This window comes from Hydractinia symbiolongicarpus, chromosome 6, assembly GCF_029227915.1.
Source record: "Hydractinia symbiolongicarpus strain clone_291-10 chromosome 6, HSymV2.1, whole genome shotgun sequence".
In the NCBI taxonomy this organism is placed as follows: Eukaryota; Metazoa; Cnidaria; class Hydrozoa; order Anthoathecata; family Hydractiniidae; genus Hydractinia; species Hydractinia symbiolongicarpus.
Genome location: NC_079880.1, coordinates 26,723,416 through 26,746,047, shown reverse-complemented (window position 1 = coordinate 26,746,047; position 22,632 = coordinate 26,723,416). Strand labels below are relative to the sequence as shown.

Here is a 22,632-nt window from a genome sequence, read left to right as displayed (position 1 = left end):
TTAACATTGAAACGATTGACTGTGTGACTTAATTGAACTGAATTTGGACTTTGACCTTATAAATGCGATAAATGAGCCAGTTTGAGTACAAGAAGTAACATTCTTCTTAATTTGACTTGATTGCTGGAACTCAGCGATTACACCGTTTGAGTTACAACGGTTGCGTCACATATTCGTACCAACATGTATTTAGCGATAGTATTCGGATATTAGTAGGTTGCATCGCTTTTAACAGTTGTGGGACTTAATTGAACTGATTTTGGATTTTGACCTTGTAAATGTGATAAATGAGCCAGTTTGACTACAAGAAGTAACATTCTTCTTAATTTGACTTGATTGCTGGAACTCACCGATTGCACTGGGCACTGTGGTAGCGTTTTATTTAAAAATTAAGTTACATAAGTCATTTCTCACTTTGGGAGCAATCCAAGCCTTTAGTTACTTTTAACAGTGAAACGATTGACTGTGGGACTTAATTGAACTGATTCTGGACTGTGACCTTGTAAATGCGATAAATGAGCCAATTGGGCTCCAAGAAATACCATTCTTCTTAATTTGACATGATTGCTGGAATTCAGCGAGTACACTAGGCTCTGTGGTAGTGCTTTATTTAAAAATTTAGATAAATAAATCTTTTTTTCTGAGGAAATAATCCTGGCCGTTACACGCGCTGAAGAAATAGAGACATTCTCAAAATCTACACTTCATCGACTTCTTGGCGGTATCAATCCGTTTAATTTACAACGGTCGCGTCACGTATTCGTCCCCACATGTATTTAGCGATAGTATTCGGATATTACTAGATTGCATCGCTTTTAACAATGAAACGTTTGACTGTGGGACCTAATTGAACTGGTTTTGGACTTTGACCTTATAAATGTGATAAATGAGCCAGTTTGACTACAAAAAGTAACATTCTTCTTAATTTGACTTGATTGCTGGACCTCAGCGATTGCACTGGGCCCTATGGTAGCGTTTTATTTAAAAATTAACTTTAATAAGTCATTTTTTACTGTGGGACCATTCCCAACCGTTAGTTCGCGCTAAAAAAATAGAGACGGTTTCAAAAACTACATTTCATTGACTTTCTAACGGTGTTAATCCGTTTGAGTTACAACAGTTGTGTCACATATTCGTACCAACATGCAATTAGCGATTTTTTTCCGATGTGACTAAGTTGCATCGCTTTTAACAGTGAAACGATTGACTGTGGGACTTAATTGAATTGATTCTGGACTGTGACCTTGTAAATGCCATAAATGAGCCAATTGGGCTCCAAGAAATAACATTCTTCTTAATTTGACTTGATTGCTGGAACTCAGCGATTGCACTTGGCACTTTGGTAGCGTTTTATTAATTTAGATAAAAAAGTCTTTTTTTACTGCGGGACTAATCCTGGCCGTTAGCACGCGCTGAAGAAATAGAGACATTCTTAAAAACTACACTTCATCGACTTCTTGGCGGTATCAATCCGTTTGAGTTGCTACGGTTGCGTCACATATTCGTACCAACATGTATTTAGCGATAGTGTTCTGATATTACTAGGTTGCATCGCTTTTAACAGTGAAACGATTGATTGTGGGACTTAATTGAACTGATTCTGGACTGTGACCTTGTAAATGCGATAAATGAGCCAATTGGGCTCCGAGGAATACCATTCTTCTTAATTCGACATGATTGCTGGAATTCAGCGAGTACACTAGGCTCTGTGGTAGCGTTTTATTAATTTAGATAAATAAGTCTTTTTTACTGCGGGACTAATCCTGGCCGTTAGCACGCGCTGAAGAAATAGAGACATTCTTAAAAACTACACTTCATCGACTTCTTGGCGGTATCAATCCGTTTGAGTTACAACGGTTGCGTCACATATTCGTACCAACATGTATTTAGCGATAGTGTTCTGATATTACTAGGTTGCATCGCTTTTAACAGTGAAACGATTGATTGTGAGACTTAATTGAACTGATTCTGGACTGTGACCTTGTAAATGCGATAAATGAGCCAATTGGGCTCCGAGGAATACCATTCTTCTTAATTCGACATGATTGCTGGAATTCAGCGAGTACACTAGGCTCTGTGGTAGTGCTTTAATTAAAAATTTAGATAAATATGTCTTTTTTACTGTGGGACTAGTCCTGGCCGTTAGCACGTGCTGAATAAATAGAGACATTCTCAAAAACTACATTTCATACACTTCTTGGCGGTATCAATCCGTTTGAGTTACAACGGTTGCATCACATACTCGTACCAACATGTATTTAGCGATGGTATTCTGATATTACTAGGTTGCATAGCCTTTAACAGTGAAACGATTGACCGTGGCACTTAATTGAACTAACTTTGGACTGTGACCTGATAAATGTGATAAATGCGCCAGTTTGACTACAAGAAATAACATTTTTCTTAATTTGACATGATTGCTGGAACTCAGCCATTACACCGTTTGAGTTACAACGGTTGCGTCACATATTCGTAACAACATGTATTTAGTGATTTTTTTCCGATGTGACTAAGTTGCAATGCCTTTAACAGTGAAACGATTGACTGTGGGACTTAATTGAACTGATTCTGGACTGTGACCTTGTTAATGCGATAAATGAGACAATTGTACTCCAAGGAATACCATTCTTCTTAATTCGACATGGTTGCTGGAGTTCAGCGAGTACATTAGGCTCTGTGGTAGTGCTTTATTTAAAAATTTAGAAAAATAAGTCTTTTTTTACTGTGGGACTAATCCTGGCCGTTAGCAAGCGCTAAAGAACTAGAGACAGCTTCAAAAACTACATTTCAATGACTTTCTAACGGTGTTAATCCGTTATAGTTACATCGGTTGCGTGACATATTCGTACCAACATGTATTTAGTGATTTTTTTCCGATGTGACTAAGTTGCATCGCTTTTAACAGTGAAACAATTGACTGTGGGACTTAATTGAACTAACTTTGGAGTGTTACCTGATAAATGTTATAAATGAGCCAGTTTGACCACAAGAAATAACATTCTTCTTAATTTGACTTGATTACTGGAACTCAGCGATTGCACTGGGCGCTGTGGTAGAGTTTTATTTAAAAATTAAGTTAAATAAGTCATTTTTTACTGTAGGACCAATCCCAGCCATTAGTTCGCGCTGAAGAAATAGAGACAGTTTCAAAAACTACTTTTCGTTGACTTTCTAGCGGTGTCAATTCGTTTAAGTTACAACGATTGCGTCACATATTCGCCCCACATGTATTTAGCGATAGTATTCGGATATTACTAGGTTGCACCGCTTTTAACAGTGAAATATTTGACTGTGGGACTTAATTGAACTGATTTTGGACTTTGACCTTATAAATGTGATAAATGAGCCAGTTTGACTACAAGAAGTAACATTCTTCTTAATTTGACTAGATTGCTGGAACTCAGCATTTACATTGGGCACTGTGGTAACTCTTTGTTAAAAAATGAAGATAAATATGTCTGTTTTTACTGTGGGATCAATCCTAGCCGTTAGTTTGCGCTGAATAAATAGGAACAGTTTCAAAGACTACATTTCATTGAATTTCTAGCAGTATAAATTCGTTTGAGTTACAATGGTTGAGCCGCATATTCGTCCCCACATGTATTAAGCGATAGTGTTTGGATATTACTAGGTTGCATCGCTTTTAACAGTGAAACGTTTGACTGTGGGTCTTAATTGAACTGATTTTGGGCTTTGACCTTATAAATGTGATAAATGAGCCAGTTTGACTACAAGAAATAACATTCTTCTTAATTTGACATGATTGCTGGAACTCAGCGATTACACTGGGCGCTGTGGTAGCGCTTTATTCAGTTTGCGCTGAAGAAATAGAGACATTCTCAAAAACTACATTTCATTGACTTTTTAACGGTGTCAATCCGTTTGAGTTACAACGATTGCGTCACATATTCGTACCAACATGTATTTAGTGATTTTCTTCCAATTTTACTAAGTTGTATTGCTTTTAACAGTGAAACGAGTGACTGTGGGAATTAATTGAGTTGACTCTGGACTATGTCCTTATATATGTGACAGATGAGCCAATTGGTCTCCAAGGAATAAATTTCTTCTTAACTTGACGTGATGGCTGGAATTCAGCGATTACAATAAGCTCTGTGGTAACGCTTCATTTAATAATTTAGATAAATAAGTCTTTTCTTACTGTGGGACCATACCTAGCCGTTATCGCGCGCTGAAGAAATAGCGACAGTTTCAAAAACTACATTTAATTGACTTTGTAACGGTAACAATCCGTTTGATTTACAACTGTTGCGTCACATTTTCGTCCCCACATGTATTTAGCGATAGTATTCGGATATTACTAGGTTGCACCGGTTTTAACAGTGAAATATTTGACTGTAGGACTTAATTGAACTGATTTTGGACTTTGACCTTATAAATGTGATAAATGAGCCAGTTTGACTACAAGAAGTAACATTCTTCTTAATTTGACTAGATTGCTGGAACTCAGCATTTACATTGGGCACTGTGGTAACTCTTTGTTAAAAAATGAAGATAAATATGTCTGTTTTTACTGTGGGATCAATCCTAGCCGTTAGTTTGCGCTGAAGAATTAGAGACATTCTCAAAAACTAGATTTCATTGACTTTCTAACGGTGTCAATCCGTTTCAATTACAACGGTTGCGTCACATATTCGTACCAACATGTATTTAGTGATTTTCTTCCAATTTTACTAAGTTGTATTGCTTTTAACAGTGAAACGAGTGACTGTGGGAATTAATTGAGCTGACTCTGGACTATGTCCTTATAAATGTGACAGATGAGCCAATTGGTCTCCAAGGAATAACTTTCTTCTTAATTTGACGTGATGGCTGGAATTCAGCGATTACATTAAGCTCTGTGGTAGAGCCTTATTAAAAAATTTAGATAAATAAGTCTTTTCTAACTGTGGGACCAATCCTGGCCGTTAGCATGCGCTGAATAAATAGGAACAGTTTCAAAGACTACATTTCATTGAATTTCTAGCAGTATAAATTCGTTTGAGTTACAACGGTTGAGCCGCATATTCGTCCCCAGATGTATTAAGCGATAGTGTTTGGATATTACTAGGTTGCATCGCTTTTAACAGTGAAACGTTTGACTGTGGGACTTAATTGAACTGATTTTGGGCTTTGACCTTATAAATGTGATAAATGGGCCAGTTTGACTACAAGAAATAACATTCTTCTTAATTTGACATGATTGCTGGAACTCAGCGATTACACTGGGCGCTGTGGTAGCGCTTTATTCAGTTCGCGCTGAAGAAATAGAGACATTCTCAAAAACTACATTTCATTGACTTTCTAACGGTGTCAATCCGTTTGAGTCACAACGGTTGTGTCACATATTCGCCCCACATGTATTTAGCGATAATGTTCGGATATTACTAGGTTGCATCGCTTTTAAAAGTGAAACGTTTGACTGTGGGACTTAATTGAACTGATTTTGGAATTTGACCTTGTAAATGTGATAAATGAGCCAGTTTGACTACAAGAAGTAACATTCTTCTTAATTTGACTTGATTGCTGGAACTCAGCGATTGCACTGTGCACTGTGGTAGCGTTTTATTTAAAAATTAAGTTAAATAAGTCATTTTTCACTGTGGGAGCAATCCCAGCTGTTAGTTCGCGCTGAAGAAATAGAGACAGTTTCAAAAACTACATTTCATTGACTTTCTAACAGTGTTAATCCGTTTGAGTGACAACAGTTGCGTCACATATTCGCCCCACATGTATTTACCGATAGTATTCGGATATTATTAGGTTGCATCGCTTTTAAAAGTGAAACGTTTGACTGTGGGACTTAATTGAACTGATTTTGGAGTTTGACCTTGTAAATGTGATAAATAAGCTGGTTTGACTACAAGAAGTAACATTCTTCTTAATTTGACATGATTGCTGGAACTCAGCGATTACACTGGGCGCTGTGGTAGCGCTTTATTCAGTTCGCGCTGAAGAAATAGAGACATTCTCAAAAACTACATTTCATTGACTTTTTAACGGTGTCAATCCGTTTGAGTTACAACGATTGCGTCACATATTCGTACCAACATGTATTTAGTGATTTTCTTCCAATTTTACTAAGTTGTATTGCTTTTAACAGTGAAACGAGTGACTGTGGGAATTAATTGAGTTGACTCTGGACTATGTCCTTATATATGTGACAGATGAGCCAATTGGTCTCCAAGGAATAAATTTCTTCTTAATTTGACGTGATGGCTGGAATTCGGCGATTACATTAAGCTCTGTGGTAACGCTTTATTTAATAATTTAGATAAATCAGTCTTTTCTTACTGTGGGACCAATCCTAGCCGTTAGTTTGCGCTGACGAATTAGAGACATTCTCAAAAACTACATTTCATTGATTTTCTAACGGTGTCAATCCGTTTGAGTTACAACGGTTGTGTCACATATTCGCCCCACATGTATTTAGCGATAACGTTCGGATATTACTAGGTTGCATCGCTTTTAAAAGTGAAACGTTTGACTGTGGGACTTAATTGAACTGATTTTGGAGTTTGACCTTGTAAATGTGATAAATGAGCCAGTTTGACTACAAGAAGTAACATTCTTCTTAATTTGACTTGATTGCTGGAACTCAGCGATTGCACTGTGCACTGTGGTAGCGTTTTATTTAAAAATTAAGTTAAATAAGTCATTTTTCACTGTGGGAGCAATCCCAGCTGTTAGTTCGCGCTGAAGAAATGGAGACAGTTTCAAAAACTACATTTCATGACTTTCTAACAGTGTTAATCCGTTTGAGTTACAACAGTTGCGTCACATATTCGCCCCACATGTATTTAGCGATAGTATTCCGATATTACTAGGTTGCATCGCTTTTAAAAGTGAAACGTTTGACTGTGGGACTTAATTGAACTGATTTTGGAGTTAGACCTTGTAAATGTGATAAATAAGCTGGTTTGACTACAAGAAGTAACATTCTTCTTAATTTGACTTGATTGCTGGAACTCAGCGATTGCACAGGGCACTGTGGTAGCGTTTTATTTAAAAATTAAGTTAAATAAGTCATTTTTTACTGTGGGACCAATCCCAGCCGTTAGTTCGCGCTGAAGAAATAGAGACAGTTTCAAAAACTACATTTCATTGGCTTTTTAATGGTGTTAATCCGTTTGAGTTACAACGGTTGCGTCACATATTCGTACCAACATGTATTTAGTAATTTTTTCGATGTGACTAAGTTGCATCGCTTTTAACAGTGAAACGATTGACTGTGGGCCTTAATTGAACTGATTCTGGACTGTGACCTTGTAAATGCGTTAAATGAGCCAATTGGACTCCAAGGAATACCATTCTTCTTAATTCGAAATGATTGCTGGAATGCAGCGCGTACACCAGGCTCTGTGGTAGTGCTTTATTTAAAAATTTAGATAAATAAGTCTTTTTTTACTGTGGGACCAATCCTAGCCGTTATCGCGCGCTGAAGAAATAGCGACAGTTTCAAATCTGCATTTCATTGACTTTCTAACGGTATGAATACGTTTGATTTACAACTGTTGCGTCACATTTTCGTCCCCACATGTATTTAGCGATAGTATTCGGATATTACTAGGTTGCATCGCTTTTAACAGTGCAATATTTGACTGTGGGACTTAATTGAACTGATTTTGGACTTTGACCTTATAAATGTGATAAATGAGCCAGTTTGACTACAAGAAGTAACATTCTTCTTAATTTGACGTGATGGCTGGAATTCGGCGATTACATTAAGCTCTGTGGTAACGCTTTATTTAATAATTTAGATAAATCAGTCTTTTCTTACTGTGGGACCAATCCTAGCCGTTAGTTTGCGCTGACGAATTAGAGACATTCTCAAAAACTACATTTCATTGATTTTCTAACGGTGTCAATCCGTTTGAGTTACAACGGTTGTGTCACATATTCGCCCCACATGTATTTAGCGATAACGTTCGGATATTACTAGGTTGCATCGCTTTTAAAAGTGAAACGTTTGACTGTGGGACTTAATTGAACTGATTTTGGAGTTTGACCTTGTAAATGTGATAAATGAGCCAGTTTGACTACAAGAAGTAACATTCTTCTTAATTTGACTTGATTGCTGGAACTCAGCGATTGCACTGTGCACTGTGGTAGCGTTTTATTTAAAAATTAAGTTAAATAAGTCATTTTTCACTGTGGGAGCAATCCCAGCTGTTAGTTCGCGCTGAAGAAATGGAGACAGTTTCAAAAACTACATTTCATGACTTTCTAACAGTGTTAATCCGTTTGAGTTACAACAGTTGCGTCACATATTCGCCCCACATGTATTTAGCGATAGTATTCCGATATTACTAGGTTGCATCGCTTTTAAAAGTGAAACGTTTGACTGTGGGACTTAATTGAACTGATTTTGGAGTTAGACCTTGTAAATGTGATAAATAAGCTGGTTTGACTACAAGAAGTAACATTCTTCTTAATTTGACTTGATTGCTGGAACTCAGCGATTGCACAGGGCACTGTGGTAGCGTTTTATTTAAAAATTAAGTTAAATAAGTCATTTTTTACTGTGGGACCAATCCCAGCCGTTAGTTCGCGCTGAAGAAATAGAGACAGTTTCAAAAACTACATTTCATTGGCTTTTTAATGGTGTTAATCCGTTTGAGTTACAACGGTTGCGTCACATATTCGTACCAACATGTATTTAGTAATTTTTTCGATGTGACTAAGTTGCATCGCTTTTAACAGTGAAACGATTGACTGTGGGCCTTAATTGAACTGATTCTGGACTGTGACCTTGTAAATGCGTTAAATGAGCCAATTGGACTCCAAGGAATACCATTCTTCTTAATTCGAAATGATTGCTGGAATGCAGCGCGTACACCAGGCTCTGTGGTAGTGCTTTATTTAAAAATTTAGATAAATAAGTCTTTTTTTACTGTGGGACCAATCCTAGCCGTTATCGCGCGCTGAAGAAATAGCGACAGTTTCAAATCTGCATTTCATTGACTTTCTAACGGTATGAATACGTTTGATTTACAACTGTTGCGTCACATTTTCGTCTCCACATGTATTTAGCGATAGTATTCGGATATTACTAGGTTGCATCGCTTTTAATAGTGCAATATTTGACTGTGGGACTTAATTGAACTGATTTTGGACTTTGACCTTATAAATGTGATAAATGAGCCAGTTTGACTACAAGAAGTAACATTCTTCTTAATTTGACTTGATTGCTGGAACTCAGCATTTACAGTGGGCACTGTGGTGACTCTTTGTTAAAAAATGAAGATAAATATGTCTGTTTTTACTGTGGGACCAATCCTAGCCGTTAGTTTGCGCTGAAGAATTAGAGAAATTCTCAAAAACTAGATTTCATTGACTTTCTAACGGTGTCAATCCGTTTCAATTACAACGGTTGCGTCACATATTCGTACCAACATGTATTTAGTGATTTTCTTCCAATTTTACTAAGTTGTATTGCTTTTAACAGTGAAACGAGTGACTGTGGGAATTAATTTAGCTGACTCTGGACTATGTCCTTATAAATGTGACAGATGAGCCAATTGGTCTCCAAGGAATAACTTTCTTCTTAATTTGACGTGATGGCTGGAATTCAGCGATTACATTAAGCTCTGTGGTAGAGCCTTATTTAAAAATTTAGATAAATAAGTCTTTTCTAACTGTGGGACCAATCCTGGCCGTTAGCATGCGCTGATAAATAGGAACAGTTTCAAAGACTACATTTCATTGAATTTCTAGCAGTATAAATTCGTTTGAGTTACAACGGTTGAGCCGCATATTCGTCCCCACATGTATTAGGCGATAGTGTTTGGATATTACTAGGTTGCATCGCTTTTAACAGTGAAACGTTTGACTGTGGGACTTAATTGAACTGATTTTGGGCTTTGACCTTATAAATGTGATAAATGAGCCAGTTTGACTACAAGAAATAACATTCTTCTTAATTTGACATGATTGCTGGAACTCAGCGATTACACTGGGCGCTGTGGTAGCGCTTTATTCAGTTCGCGCTGAAGAAATAGAGACATTCTCAAAAACTAGATTTCATTGACTTTCTGACGGTGTCAATCCGTTTGAGTTACAACGGTTGGGTCACATATTCGTACCAACATGTACTTAGTGATTTTCTTCCAATTTTACTAAGTTGTATTGCTTTTAACAGTGAAACGAGTGACTGTGGGAATTAATTGAGCTGACTCTGGACTATGTCCTTATAAATGTGACAGATGAGCCAATTGGTCTCCAAGGAATAAATTTCTTCTTAATTTGACGTGATGGCTGGAATTCGGCGATTACATTAAGCTCTGTGGTAGAGCTTTATTTAAAAATTTAGATAAATAAGTCTTTTCTAACTGTGGGACCAATCCTGGCCGTTAGCATGCGCTGAATAAATAGGAACAGTTTCAAACACTACATTTCATTGAATTTCTAGCGGTATAAATTCGTTTGAGTTACAACGGTTGAGCCGCATATTCGTCCCCACATGTATTTAGCGATAGTATTTGGATATAACTAGGTTGCATCGCTTTTAACAGTGAAACGTTTGACTGTGGGACTTAATTGAACTGATTTTGGGCTTTGACCTTATAAATGTGATAAATGAGCCAGTTTGACTACAAGAAATAACATTCTTCTTAATTTGACATGATTGCTGGAACTCAGCGATTACACTGGGCGCTGTGGTAGCGCTTTATTCAAAAATTAAGATAAATAAGTCATTTTTTACTGTCGGACCAATCCTAGCCGTTAGTTCGCGCTGAAGAAATAGAGACATTCTCAGAAACTACATTTTATCGAATTCTTGGCCGTATCAATCCGTTTAATTTACAACGGTTGCGTCACATATTCGTACGAACATGTACTTAGCGATGTTTTTCTGATAGTACTAGGTTGCATCGCTTTTAACAGTAAAACGTTTGACTGTGGGACATAATCGAACTGATTTTGTACTTTGACCTTAAAAATGTGATAAATGAGCCAGTTTGACAACAAGAAGTAACATTCTTCTGAATTTGTCTTGATTGCTGGAACTCAGCGATTGCACTGGGCACTGTGGTAGCGTTTTATTTAAAAATTAAATTAAATAAGTCATTTTTTACTGTGGGACCAATCACAGCCGTTAGTTCGCGCAGAAGAAATAGAGACAGTTTCAAAAACTACATTTCATTGACTTTCTAACTGTGTTAATCCGTTTGAGCTATAACGGTTGCGTCACATATTCCTACCAACATGTATTTAGTGATTTTTTTCCGACGTGAATAAATTGCATCGCTTTTAACAGTGAAACGAGTGACTGTGGGACTTAATTGAACTGATTTTGGACTTTGACCTTATAAATGTGATAAATGAGCCAGTTTGACTACAAGAAGTATCTTTCTTCTTTATTTGACGTGATGGCTGGAATTCAGCGATTACATTAAGCTCTGTGGTAGAGCTTTATTTAAAAATTTAGATAAATATGTCTTTTCTTAGTGTGGGACCAATCCTGGCAGTTAGCATGCGCTGAATAAATAGGAACAGTTTCAAAGACTACATTTCATTGAATTTCTAGCGGTATAAATTCGTTTGAGTTACAACGGTTGAGCCGCATATTCGTCCCCACATGTATTTAGCGATAGTATTTGGATATTACTAGGTTGCATCGCTTTTAACAGTGAAACGTTTGACTGTGGGACTTAATTGAACTGATTTTGGGCTTTGACCTTATAAATGTGATAAATGAGCCAGTTTGACTACAAGAAATAACATTCTTCTTAATTTGACATGATTGCTGGAACTCAACGATTTCACTGGGCGCTGTGGTAGCGCTTTATTTAAAAATTAAGATAAATAAGTCATTTTTCACTGTGGGACCAATCCTAGCCGTTAGTTTGCGCTGAAGAAATAGAGACATTCTCAGAAACTACATTTCATCGACTTCTTGGCCATATCAATCCGTTTAAGTTACAACGGTTGCGTCACATATTCGTACGAACAAGTATTTAGCGATATTTTTCTGATAGTACTAGGTTGCATCGTTTTTAACAGTGAAACGTTTGACTGTGGGACTTGATCGAAATGATTTTGGACTTTGACCTTAAAAATGTGATAAATGAGCCAGTTTGACTACAAGAAGTAACATTCTTCTTAATTTGTCTTGATTGCTGCAACTCAGCGATTGCACTGGGCACTGTGGTAGCGTTTTATTTAAAAATTAAGTTAAATAAGTCATTTTTGGATGTGGGACCAATCACAGCCGTTAGTTCGCGCTGAAGAAATAGAGACAGTTTCAAAAACTACATTTCATTAAGTTTCTAACGGTGTTAATCCATTTGAGTTACAACGGTTGCGTCACATATTCGTACCAACATGTATTTAGTGATTTTTTCCGATGTGACTAAGCTGCATCGCTTTTAGCAGTGAAACAATTGACTGTGGGCCTTAGTTGAACTGATTCTGGACTGTGACCTTGTAAATACGTTAAATGAGCCAATTGGACTCCAAGGAATACCATTCTTCTTAATTCGACATGATTGCTGCAATTCAACGAGTACACTAGGCTCTGTGGTAGTGCTTTACTTAAAAATTTAGATAAATAAGTCTTTTTTTACTGTGGAACTAATCCTGGCCGTTAGCACGCGCTGAAGAAATAGAGACAGCTTCAAAAACTACATTTCAATGACTTTCTAACGGTGTTAATCCGTTTGAGTTACAACGGTTGCGTCACATATTCGTACTAACATATATTTAGTGATTTTTTTCCGATGTGACTAAGTTGCATCGCTTTTAACAGTGAAACGATTGACTGTGGGACTTAATTGAACTGATTCTGGACTGTGACCTTGTAAATGCGATAAATGAGCAAGCTTGACAACAAGAAGTAACATTCTTCTTAATTTGACTTGATTGCTGGAACTCAGCGATTGCACTGGCACTGTGGTAGCGTTTTATTTAAAAATTAAGTTAAATAAGTTATTTTTTACTGTGGGAGCAATCCCAGCCGTTAGTTTGCGCTGAAGAAATAGAGACAGTTTCAAAAACTACATTTCATTGACTTTCTAACAGTGTTAATCCGTTTGAGCTACAACGGTTGCGTCACATATTCCTACCAACATGTATTTAGTGATTTTTTTCCGATGTGAATAAATTGCATCGCTTTTAACAGTGAAACGAGTGACTGTGGGACTTAATTGAACTGATTTTGGACTTTGACCTTATAAATGTGATAAATGAGCCAGTTTGACTACAAGAAGTATCATTTTTCTTAATTTGACATGATTGCTGGAAATCAGCGATCATATTAGGCTCTGTGGTAGTGCTTTATTTAAAAATTTAGATAAACAAGTCTTTTCTTACTGTGGGACCAATCCTGGCCGTTAGCACGCACTGAAGAAATAGAGACATTCTCAAAAACTAAATTCCATTGACTTCTTGGCGGTATCAATCCGTTCGAGTTACAACGGTTGCGTCACATATTCGTACCAACCTGTATTTAGTGATATCTTTCAGATATTACTAAGTCATATTGCTTTTAACAGTGAAACAATTGACTGTGGAACTTAATTGAACTAACTTTGGACTCTGACCTTATAAATGTGATAAGTGAGCCAACTGGATCCAAGAAGTAACATTCTTCTTAATTTGACATGATTACCGGAACTCAGCGATTACACTGGGCGCTGTGGTAGCACTTCATTTAAAATTTTAAATAAAAAAGTCATTTTTTACTGTGGGACCAATCCCAGCCGTTATCGCGCGCTGAAGAAATAGCAACAGTTTCAAAAACTACATTGCATTGACTTTCTAACGGTAAAAATCCGTTTGAGTTACAACGGTTGCGCCACATATTCGTCCCCACATGTATTTATCGATAGTGTTCGGATATTACTAGGTTGCACCGCTTTTAACAGTGAAACGTTTGACTGTGGGACTTAATTGAACTGATTTTGAACTTTGACCTTATAAATGTGATAATTGAGCCAGTTTGACTACAAGAAATAACATTCTTCTTAATTTGACATGATTGCTGGAACTCAGCGATTACACTGGTAGCTGTGGCAGCGCTTTATTAAAAATTTAAATAAAAAAGTCATTTTTTACTGTGGGACCAATCCCAGCCGTTAGTTCGCGCTGAAGAATTAAAGACAGTTTCAAAAACTACATTATTATTAAGCGATATTATCAAGTTGTATCGCTTTTAACTGTGAAACGATTGACTCTGGGAATTAATTGAACTGAATCCGTACTGTGACCTTAGAAATGTGATAAATGAGCCAATTGGACTCCAAGAAGTTACATTCTTCTTAAATTGACATGATTGCTGGAATTCAGCGAATACACTAGGCTCTGCGGTAGCGCTTTATTTAAAAATTGAGATAAATAAGTCTTTTTTTACTGTGGGACCAATCCTGGCCGTTAGCACGCACTGAAGAAATAGAGACATTCTCAAAAACTACATTTCATTGATTTCTTGGCGGTATCAATCCGTTTCAGTAGGCTGTTCAGTCACGTGACAATTCTTGCCGTCAAAAAAAATCTCGGCGCGGCGGAAGATGAGAACTTCAAAATTTTTAAAGGTGAGCGTATGGCACCTTAGCATTTGGGTACTTTTCTTGCACTAAACCAATTTAGGCCGGTTTATGTTGGGTACCTATGCAAAGGTAGATGATTTTCTGAGGTAAACAAAGATGAAAATCCCGGTTTCTGTTTGAGGAAGTAAAAAAATCAGGTAAATAAAAACTTCATATTTTGAGAAAAAGTACTAGATTTTAACTATTTTTTGATTTTCACTCAGGGAAACACTCTTCAATGACACTTTTGTAAGTTTGTATTAGAGTTTTTACAACAACGCAATGTTTTAGCAAAGAAAACAATGTTTTTTTTCTTTATCCTTTTTTTTTTTTGTTGGCGCCCCTTTTTGTCTCCATTTCTAGAATATACTAAATAAAGTTTGAAAGCTAGTTAGTTATAGTTATTTAGTTGGTTAGTTAGTTAGTTAGTTAATAAAAGCTAAACCATGTGCCAAGTACAGGTGTTTATTTTGTTGATTTTAGCCAACAGTTAAGAAGTTACTGCTCAGATATAATTTTACACTCAAAATTAAGCATTGTAAAACTATGTTAAACACAGTCTAGCTAGTTAGCTAGGTTGTTATGACTTGCTCTAATACATCTTTTTATCCTTTCTTACATTGTGTTTTGAAGGAAGAAAAATCCTAGCCAGAAAAGCACGCACATTTAATGCTAGCTAGCTAACACTAGCAAAGTTCAGTATGATACAGACTTGTGTCTGGCCACCATGGCCTAAATATATGTTTACGATATGCAGGTATCGTTTATTTATACAGTAACAATTCATATTAAAGTTTTTCCTTACTCTGTTGTGCAAAGTGCTTTTATTTTATTTCAGTGTAATTATTAGTGTTTGATGATCAAGTAAGTTATAATGGCTGCCATAAAAAATAACTAATAGTGAAATATATGAATGGTATACGAAGTTAAATCAATTAAGCATTGTTGAAGTTTGTGAATCATTCTCACAGATGTTTAAAATTGATGTTAATAGTTGCAGTCGAGCTGCTTTGTATAATATGAGCCCTGCATGTTAAGAGTTCTTTCAATGTTGTTGTTTTTTAGTGGTAGGAAAAACATTTTTTTTGATTATGCAGTAATAAACATTTTTGTTTTAATTTTCATAGGTTGTGGTTGCTTTTTCACTTATGTTGGGGTCTGGTCTGTAAATTGGAAATATAACGAAACAGCACAATATATTTTGCTAGCAATTATATATTTTATTTTATCCAATTATTCATATGTATTTGATGAGTTTTCACCATTTTGGCCTTCACTTCTTACTTCTGTGAATCATAATAAATCTAGTCTCTAAAATGTGATTCTGATAACTGAGCACACAATAATTTTTTTCCAAGTTGCAGTAATATTATTTATTAACTAAATTATTTATATTTGCACATGTAGTCAATGATTTTTCACAATTTTGGTCTTTTTGTCAAGTCTGTAAATTACATTAAATCTGGTCTGTAAAATATACATTTTGAGATTTAACATGATACTTCATATAATTTATTTGATAAGTATTGGTCATACTATCATGCCTATTTATTTGCACTTTTTGTTTGACTGTTTTTGCTTTTTTTGAGCATATTCCGCATCTGGTTTGGAAATTACAAAGAATCTGGTCTATAGAATATACTTTCAGAATATCTCATGACACTCCCACTTTTTTTTTAAAAAAAATATTTATTCTATTCTGATTTTTTTCTGCTCCCACATTTCCTTGAGAAGTTTTTACTGTTTTGGTTATATTTTAGGTCTGTAAATTACAAAAAATGTGGTCTGTAAAATGTATTTATTAAAGGATCACGTGATACCTCATAATTGTATTTTCCTTAACTGAGAGACCTAAAAACCATCCTAATTATTCATATTTACACACGTAGTCAATGATTTTTCACGATTTTGGTCTTTTTTTGTCAAGTCTGTAAATTACACTAAATCTGGTCTGTAAAATATACATTTCGAGTTTTAACATGGTACTTTATATATATAATTTATTTTGATAAGTAGTGATCATACTATTATGTCTCTTTAATAATATTCGCATTTTTTATATGATCGTTTTTGCTATTTTGGACATATTTTGGGCCTGGTCTGGAAATTACAAAAAATCTGGTCCGTAAAATGTACTTCTTGAAGAATCACGTGATACCTCATAATTTATTTTTAAACAAAGTGGTATTTTAAGTAGCCTAGTTATGCATTTGCGTGTGTTTTATTGACGATTTCCTGTTATATTCCTAAAATTTATGACCATATTTTGTAATGTAATTTTGCGCATGCGCAATAGCATTTGGTAAAATATACGACCTAATCATATAGTACTTATCTTTCTCTGTATTTATACCAAATTTTAGCTTAACTCGATAATTTTTAGCGAACTATGCTGATCTGCATCATACCATCATTTTGACCTTTTTCAGAGCACCAAAAAACGCCTATTGGGGCCGAAAATATTGCCAGTGTTTATATGGAGGAATTCGCAGGAATTTGTCTAATTTTTTACTCCAATAGGGTATCTTCAAATCTTCATAACTTTGGAAAGAAAAATGTTAGAAGGGTGAGTGACCCCTCGTTGGAAAGCACAATAATAGCTCTTTTACGTTAACATATAAGCTAAGCAAACAACGATGTTGTTAAAAATAGCCTGAACAGCCTAGTTTGAGTTACAACGGTTGCGTCACATATTCGTACCAACCTGTATTTAGTGATATCTTTCCGACATTACTAAGTCATATTGCTTTTAACAGTGAAACAATTGACTGTGGAACTTAATTGAACTAACTTTGGACTCTGACCTTATAAATGTGATAAGTGAGCCAACTGGACCCAAGAAGTAACATTCATCTTAATTTGACATGATTACCGGAACTCAGCGATTACACTGGGCGGCAGCACTTCATTTAAAAATTTAAATAAAAAAGTCATTTTTTACTGTGGGACCTATCCTAGCCGTTATCGCGCGCTGAAGAAATAGCAACAGTTTCAAAAACTACATTGCATTGACTTTCTAACGGTAACAATCCGTTTGAGTTACAACAGTTGCGCCACAATTTCGTCCCCACATGTATTTAGCGATAGTATTCGGATATTACTAGGTTGCATCGCTTTTAACAGTGAAACGTTTGACTGTGGGACTTAATTGAACTGATTCTGGACTGTGACCTTGTAAATGCGATAAATGAGCCAAATGCGCTCCAAGGAATAACATGTTTTTAATTCGACATGATTGCTGGAATTCAGCGAGTACACTAGGCTCTGTGGTAGTGCTTTATTTAAAAATTTAGATAAATAAGTCTTTTTTTACTGTGGGACTAATCCTGGCCGTTGGCACGCGCAGAAGAAATGGAGACATTCTCAAAAACTACATTTCATCGACTTCCTGGCGGTATCAATCCGTTTGAGTTACAACGGTTGCGCCACATATTCGTCCCCACATGTACTTAGCGATAGTATTCGGATATTACTAGGTTGCATCGCTTTTAACAGTGAAACGATTGACTGTGGGACTTAATTGAACTGATTTTGGACTTTGACCTTAAAAATGTGATAAATGAGCCAGTTTGACTACAAGAAGTAACATTCTTCTTAATTTGACTTGATTGCTGGAACTCAGCGATTGCACTGGGCACTGTGGTAGCGTTTTATTTAAAAATTAGGTTAAATAAGTCATTTTTTACTGTGGGTCCAATCCCAGCCGTTAGTTTCGGCTGAAGAAATAGAGACAGTTTTAAAAACTACAATTCATTGACTTTCTAACGGTGTTAATTCGTTTGAGTTACAACGGTTGCGTCACATATTCGTACCAACATGTATTTAGTGATTTTTTTCCGATGTGTCTAAGTTGCATCGCCTTTAACAGTGAAACGATTGACTGTGGGACTTAATTGAACTGATTCTGGACTGTGACCTTGTAAATGCGATAAATGAGCCAATTGGACTCCAAGGAATACCATTCTTTTTAATTCTACATGGTTGCTGGAATTCAGCGAGTACACTAGGCTCTGTGGTAGTGCTTTATTTAAAAATTTAGATAAATAAGACTTTTTTTACTGTGGGAATAATCCTGGCCGTTAGCAAGCGCTGAAGAAATGGAGACAGCTTTAAAAACTACATTTCAATGACTTTTTAAAGGTTTTAATCCGTTTCAGTTACAACGGTTGCGTCACATATTTGTACCAACATGTATTTAGTGATTTTTTTCCGATATTACTAAGTTGTATCGCTTTTAACAGTGAAACGATTGACTCTGGGAATTAATTGAACTGATTTTGGACTGTGACCTTATAAATGTGATAAATGAGCCGATTGGACTCCAAGAAGTAACATTCTTCTTAAATTGACATTATTGCTGGAATTCAGCAAATGCACTAGGCTGTGCGGTAGCGCTTTATTTAAAAATTTAGATAAATAAGTCTTTTTTTACTGTGGGACCAATCCTAGCCGTTAGCGCGCGCTGAAGAATTAGAGATATTTTCAAAAACTACATTCCATTGACTTCTTGGCGGTATCAATCCGTTTGAGTTACAACGGTTGCGTCACGTATTCCTACCAACCTGTATTTAGTGATATCTTTCCGATATTACTAAGTCATATCGCTTTTAACAGTGAAACGATTGACTGTGGAACTTAATTGAAATAACTTAGGACTCTGACCTTATAAATGTGATAAGTGAGCCAGCTGGACCCAAGCAGTAACATTCTTCTTAATTTGACATGATTACCGTAACTCAGCGATTACACTGGGCGCTGTGGTAGCACTTCATTTAAAAATTTAAATAAAAAAGTCATTTTTTACTGTGGGACCAATCCTAGCCGTTATCGTGCGCTGATGAAATAGCAACAGTTTCAAAAACTACATTTCATTGACTTTCTAACGGTAACAATCCGTTTGAGTTACAACGGTTGCCCCACAATTTCGTCCCCACATGTATTTAGCGATAGTATTCGGATATTACTAGGTTGCATCGCTTTTAACAGTGAAACGATTGACTGTGGGACTTAATTGAACTTATTCTGGACTGTGACCTGGTAAAAGCGATAAATGAGCCAATTGGGCTCCACGGAATAACATTTTTCTTAATTCGACACAATTGCTGGAATTCAGCGATTGCAGTGGGCGCTGTGGTAGAGTTTAATTTAAAAATTAAGTTAAATAAGTCATTTTTTACTGTTGGACCAATCCCAGCCATTAGTTCGCGCTGAAGAAATAGAGACATTCTCAAAAACTACATTTCATCGACTTCTTGGCGGTATCAATCCGTTTGAGTTACAACGGCTGCGTCACACATTCGTATCAACATGTATTTAGCGATAGTATTCTGATATTACTAGGTTGCATCGCCTTTAACATTGAAACGATTGACTGTGTGACTTAATTGAACTGAATTTGGACTTTGACCTTATAAATGCGATAAATGAGCCAGTTTGAGTACAAGAAGTAACATTCTTCTTAATTTGACTTGATTGCTGGAACTCAGCGATTACACCGTTTGAGTTACAACGGTTGCGTCACATATTCATACCAACATGTATTTAGCGATAGTATTCGGATATTAGTAGGTTGCATCGCTTTTAACAGTTGTGGGACTTAATTGAACTGATTTTGGATTTTGACCTTGTAAATGTGATAAATGAGCCAGTTTGACTACAAGAAGTAACATTCTTCTTAATTTGACTTGATTGCTGGAACTCACCGATTGCACTGGGCACTGTGGTAGCGTTTTATTTAAAAATTAAGTTACATAAGTCATTTCTCACTTTGGGAGCAATCCAAGCCTTTAGTTACTTTTAACAGTGAAACGATTGACTGTGGGACTTAATTGAACTGATTCTGGACTGTGACCTTGTAAACGCGATAAATGAGCCAATTGGGCTCCAAGAAATACCATTCTTCTTAATTTGACATGATTGCTGGAATTCAGCGAGTACACTAGGCTCTGTGGTAGTGCTTTATTTAAAAATTTAGATAAATAAATCTTTTTTTCTGAGGAAATAATCCTGGCCGTTACACGCGCTGAAGAAATAGAGACATTCTCAAAATCTACACTTCATCGACTTCTTGGCGGTATCAATCCGTTTAATTTACAACGGTCGCGTCACGTATTCGTCCCCACATGTATTTAGCGATAGTATTCGGATATTACTAGATTGCATCGCTTTTAACAATGAAACGTTTGACTGTGGGACCTAATTGAACTGGTTTTGGACTTTGACCTTATAAATGTGATAAATGAGCCAGTTTGACTACAAAAAGTAACATTCTTCTTAATTTGACTTGATTGCTGGACCTCAGCGATTGCACTGGGCCCTATGGTAGCGTTTTATTTAAAAATTAACTTTAATAAGTCATTTTTTACTGTGGGACCATTCCCAACCGTTAGTTCGCGCTAAAAAAATAGAGACGGTTTCAAAAACTACATTTCATTGACTTTCTAACGGTGTTAATCCGTTTGAGTTACAACAGTTGTGTCACATATTCGTACCAACATGCAATTAGCGATTTTTTTCCGATGTGACTAAGTTGCATCGCTTTTAACAGTGAAACGATTGACTGTGGGACTTAATTGAATTGATTCTGGACTGTGACCTTGTAAATGCCATAAATGAGCCAATTGGGCTCCAAGAAATAACATTCTTCTTAATTTGACTTGATTGCTGGAACTCAGCGATTGCACTTGGCACTTTGGTAGCGTTTTATTAATTTAGATAAAAAAGTCTTTTTTTACTGCGGGACTAATCCTGGCCGTTAGCACGCGCTGAAGAAATAGAGACATTCTTAAAAACTACACTTCATCGACTTCTTGGCGGTATCAATCCGTTTGAGTTGCTACGGTTGCGTCACATATTCGTACCAACATGTATTTAGCGATAGTGTTCTGATATTACTAGGTTGCATCGCTTTTAACAGTGAAACGATTGATTGTGGGACTTAATTGAACTGATTCTGGACTGTGACCTTGTAAATGCGATAAATGAGCCAATTGGGCTCCGAGGAATACCATTCTTCTTAATTCGACATGATTGCTGGAATTCAGCGAGTACACTAGGCTCTGTGGTAGCGTTTTATTAATTTAGATAAATAAGTCTTTTTTACTGCGGGACTAATCCTGGCCGTTAGCACGCGCTGAAGAAATAGAGACATTCTTAAAAACTACACTTCATCGACTTCTTGGCGGTATCAATCCGTTTGAGTTACAACGGTTGCGTCACATATTCGTACCAACATGTATTTAGCGATAGTGTTCTGATATTACTAGGTTGCATCGCTTTTAACAGTGAAACGATTGATTGTGAGACTTAATTGAACTGATTCTGGACTGTGACCTTGTAAATGCGATAAATGAGCCAATTGGGCTCCGAGGAATACCATTCTTCTTAATTCGACATGATTGCTGGAATTCAGCGAGTACACTAGGCTCTGTGGTAGTGCTTTAATTAAAAATTTAGATAAATATGTCTTTTTTACTGTGGGACTAGTCCTGGCCGTTAGCACGTGCTGAATAAATAGAGACATTCTCAAAAACTACATTTCATACACTTCTTGGCGGTATCAATCCGTTTGAGTTACAACGGTTGCATCACATACTCGTACCAACATGTATTTAGCGATGGTATTCTGATATTACTAGGTTGCATAGCCTTTAACAGTGAAACGATTGACCGTGGCACTTAATTGAACTAACTTTGGACTGTGACCTGATAAATGTGATAAATGCGCCAGTTTGACTACAAGAAATAACATTTTTCTTAATTTGACATGATTGCTGGAACTCAGCCATTACACCGTTTGAGTTACAACGGTTGCGTCACATATTCGTAACAACATGTATTTAGTGATTTTTTTCCGATGTGACTAAGTTGCAATGCCTTTAACAGTGAAACGATTGACTGTGGGACTTAATTGAACTGATTCTGGACTGTGACCTTGTTAATGCGATAAATGAGACAATTGTACTCCAAGGAATACCATTCTTCTTAATTCGACATGGTTGCTGGAGTTCAGCGAGTACATTAGGCTCTGTGGTAGTGCTTTATTTAAAAATTTAGAAAAATAAGTCTTTTTTTACTGTGGGACTAATCCTGGCCGTTAGCAAGC

At 36.3% G+C, this 22,632-nt stretch overlaps 1 long non-coding RNA gene across 1 annotated transcript; it reads left to right on the top strand.

Moving 5' to 3' along the window:
• The first annotated feature begins 13,890 nt into the window (after positions 1-13,890).
• LOC130647894 (uncharacterized) lies at positions 13,891-16,855 on the top strand. Its single transcript, XR_008982896.1, has 2 exons — positions 13,891-14,686; positions 15,656-16,855. It is a non-coding gene; the product is annotated as an uncharacterized LOC130647894 (long non-coding RNA).
• Positions 16,856-22,632: the final 5,777 nt, after the last annotated feature.